The sequence below is a fragment of the Alligator sinensis genome, unplaced genomic scaffold (assembly GCF_000455745.1).
Source record: "Alligator sinensis unplaced genomic scaffold, ASM45574v1 scaffold681_1, whole genome shotgun sequence".
NCBI classification, from domain to species: domain Eukaryota; kingdom Metazoa; phylum Chordata; order Crocodylia; family Alligatoridae; genus Alligator; species Alligator sinensis.
The window spans coordinates 1,109,432-1,113,587 of record NW_005842315.1 but is presented as its reverse complement, the minus strand read 5'-3'; the positions used below and the strand labels follow the sequence as shown (position 1 = coordinate 1,113,587).

Sequence of the window (4,156 nt, the reverse complement as noted above, 5' to 3'; positions counted from 1 at the left end):
GAGGGGCCCGCGGGCGCTGAGGTGTCTGACAAGGGTCCGCCTCAGTCGGCTGCCCTGGGTCAGACCCGCTCACACGTCCGGGGAAAACATGTCAGGCACAAACCCCCTCGGTCCGGCTGTGGTCGGCGTGCGCTCGTCCTCGGACGCGGGGCGAACTCAACCAGGCCGGGAAGCGCCGGAGCCCCGTTTCTTTTCTTTTTCTCTCTTTTTCCTTCCCCCTCTGCCTCGGCGGCTCCCCTTCACCCCTGAGCCGTGGCAGAATTAGCAGGCGGCTGAAACGTCACTGCCTCGTTTATTTATTTTCGTTTCTTGGGGATAAGCATTCAGCTTTTCCTCTCTCGAATCCTTGGGCAGCAGCAGAATTGGCAGGCGGCAAGCGCGTGATTTTTTATTTTTTTTTACTCCACAAAAATGGTAATAACAGCGAGACGCACGAGTGTGCGCTGGGACGACACCCTCCGCCGTCCAAATTTCACTCCGCGGTTCGGAAACTGTCGGGCAGCGCTGTTCGTGCTTGAGTGGCTGTCACAGCCTTACGCAGCTGTTCAAAGAGGCCGGGCAGGCAGGTGACTGTTTTTAGGGCGCACGGGCTTGCTGCAAGGGCAACATGGATTTATTTTTTTTCCACACCTTTTTAGAACATTTGCATTGCGACTCTGGGAGCCGGTTTATGAAATATCTGGGAACCGGTTTATGAAATATACCTGGGAGCACTGAGCTGCTCGTCTGCTTTGCAGGATGGGGAGCATCTGCTTAAATTGAGGGACTGGGTGGAGTCCTCAGTGAACAATCATTCAGGTGCAGACAGGCATCTGTGCTTGGAAAGTGTGTGTGTGATTGTGTATGCAAGTATGAATGTGATATGCCAAATATCACTTGGATTTTTCACCCACCTCTTGTTCTCAAAACTTTGTGCAACACATTGAGGGGCTGGCTGTGAAACAAAATCCTGAGTGTGAAACAGACTCTTAGCACTTAATTGTATTGGGTACCCGAAAATACAGATGACTAAAAATATTCAAGATGCTGTCAGCCATCAAAAAGAGAAGCTTGCATTTTAGAGGGGCCTCTGTGACTGTGGTAGCAATATACGCCCTTGGAAAGGGCACTTCTGTAATCCGTGCATCCACTGATTGCAGTTCTTGAGCAAATCTTGCTATAAAAGTTACAGATTTCAGGCCCAGAAGCATCATTAAGTGAAGAAACAGAACTCTGTACTTTTTATGTGAATGCATAAAATCACACAAATACATACAGATAAGATTCTTTGGGTGAATCTGATATCTTTTATTAGACCATCTTAAACAGTTGGTATTTTTCCCCCAATTTTTCCAACTATTTAAGTTGGACTGATAAAGAAGCTTGTCTGCCTGTGTCCTTAGACCAACATGGTTGCAACCTGCACCCCACTAATACATACATACATTTATGTTATTTCCTGCATAAATGATAATGTATTTAAATGCCACTTGCTCTCCCATCAGGGATTTTTTTTTTTTTAAATCAAGCAAACTTCCTAGTTTTTGGTGAAGCAATACATGAGCTGATTATAGCTATATCTTTTTACCATAGCTGGGAGTATGTTAAGTTGTAAATTGATGCTGACTTAAATTGTACTTGCCTCTAATTTTACAATGCTAACTCCTGTGATCTCACGTGGTCTTTGCAGTAGAAAACATATATTAGTTTCCCTTTAACACAGCCTCTTGTGCGTTATACTTTTCCTAAATAGACTCTTGTAAGCAGCCTCAGAAGGCTTTTTCCCTTAAGCTTTTGTGCAAACTTGCAACCCAGCAGTAGCAGTTGTTGTCACTCCTAAGCTGACTGTGCACACTGCTTGTACATAGCTGGATATTATGTAATGGCATGGATGCCAGAGTAAGTCCTTTATCTTCATTTTATCTTTGTATATATGTAAACGGTTGTTATTTCAGTATGTGAGGGGCAAGGATTTCGGGGCAGTGATCTCTTTTATCGGACTGCCTGTATGGTTGCTGTAGGTTTAGACCAGATTTTGAATGCACTGTGTTCTTCAGGTCACTTCTTGTGGGCTGAAGACCACAAAAAGCGACCTGAAGAATGCACTGCATTTGAAAGCTTGTCTAAACCAATTGCAGTCATACAGCTGGTTTGATGAAAGATATCACCTACAAAATTTCCTTGCCTCCTGCATATCTCCTGGACCATCACAGCTACAACAGCACTCCAACACTACCAAAACACAGAGGTTATTCTAGTGTAACGTTTGAGGGTTGATGCAGAGATGAATTAAACAGATGGCCTCATTGCTCAATTGCTGCTAGCTATAGTATAAAAATTTCTCTGTTTCTATAAAATACTTACTGTGCCTACTTGTCAATTTAGTATGTGGAAGCAAAAAGCACTGATTAAAAGGACATATGTAATAAAGACTTTAGATTAACTGACAATTATTCAATAATAAATACATGTAGTGTCTGACACAGGAGTTGAAGCATCTGTGTATGTTTAATTGTGTTCAGTTTACATGTGTCGTCATAACCTTATTTGTGGTTTTGTTTTGTATTCTGTGATTAAGGGTGGCCAAAGGCATTTTACCTCAGAGCTCAAACCTCTAAGGAATTGGCACCAGTGTCTTGAATTGTATAACAAAGAAAACATTCGTTTATTTTTCTTCCAAGGTTTTGCCAGATCAGATTGTTCTGGATGCTGTCAACGTTTAACACTAAGAAATGGTGTTTTGCTTTGGTCTTTTTACATGTCTTGAACAGAGTTTTTGAACTAGGTTTTATGGGCCTGTGGGGTCTCCACTGAATAGATGCAGGGAGTGCATTGAACCAAGACTGAACTAATTTATTTAGAGTTTTAAAATTACTAGGACCCACTAGTCTTACACTCTTGTTGTGCTGGAAACTAGCTAAAAGCACATTTATCATGTACAAAAGACACAGCACCAGCCCATCAAATACGATGAACTAAATTACACACCATAGATGGCTTAGATAATCCACCTCCAGTAAACATTGACCATCTCCAAAAATGTAGTCAACGTATTCAGGCTTTTGGGGGTAAGAGAAGGGGATGCATTCCAGTAAATAGGGTCTTTGTGTAGAATGCCCTGCCAACAGGCCCTTTTTGTACTTAGGGGGTAGGGGAAGGCAGCTGGTTTCAGTATCTTCATCCTTCTTAACTTTGCCCCTCTCTACTTGCCATTTTGCCAGTCTTTTAAGTAGACAGGCCTCAAATCACTTAGATTTGTGTATCTATACTGGTATGTTCAAACGTCTCTGGAAGCCCACAGGCAGATCTTGGAGCCTTGGTTGAATAAGCTTACAGTGCAATGCTCGATTTACTGAGTGGACAGTTGCTTTCTGTTTTAAGTTTAGCTTTCCCAGGGATTTTAAGGTATAACACGAGTTGGGGCATGGTGCAGTCTTGAGGTGTGACAGAGATGAATAACAGTTGTGAGGTCAGTATCTGAAAGAAAGCGATGTAGCTTCCTGGCAACGTGAAATGGCTGAAGGGATGAATGATCAAGGTGGTTGACAATCTAACTGGATTCTTGAGTAACAAGTGAAGAAGGAACAATGTAAAGAGGGATGGGATTGATATTTTTGCTGAATTTTCTAATTATTTTCCCCAGTTTACCAATATCACCTTTGCTCTTTGTTCATCTGGCGGAGCCCAGTATTTATCATTGGGTCTGTCTTCTTATTGCGAAAAAAGATGCTAAGAAACAGGCTGATGGTATGGTAAGAACTGTGAATTAGGCTGTTAATTTTGTGCTCTTTGGTGTTGCATCAGGAGTCCCTTTGGGGTAAAAACTTACTAGAAATCAAGCAGTCCAAGTTTAATGGTATGTGTTGGACATAGAAATGTTTTTAATATGGGAAGTGCTATTTCTTCTCGGTGATAAGAAGTATGCTTTAAATCAGACTTGTCCAACATGCGGGCTGCCAAGCCATTTTATCTGGCCGCCGGCGGCGCCACACAGTGCGGAGCCGCGGCAGTGGCGCGGAGGGCAGGGAGTGCGGCGAGGTGGAAAGGGAGCGCTGCGGAATGGCAGTGGCGCGGAACGCGGAGTCGCAGCGGCGAGGCAGGCGGAGGGGGCGCGGCGAGGCGGGCAGGGAGTGCTGCGGAGCGCGGAGCCGCGATGGCGGGGTGGGCAGAGAGTATG

General features: G+C 44.1%; 1 protein-coding gene across 1 annotated transcript in view; it reads left to right on the top strand.

The window, feature by feature from the left end:
- Positions 1-6: 6 nt before the first annotated feature.
- TMEM65 (transmembrane protein 65) overlaps positions 7-4,156 on the top strand; it is a 90,923-nt gene continuing 86,773 nt past the window's right edge. Inside the window, exon 1 of the mRNA XM_014522187.2 lies at positions 7-566. The gene's annotated coding sequence lies outside the window, so the exon portion shown is untranslated. The remainder of the gene's footprint in view (positions 567-4,156) is intronic.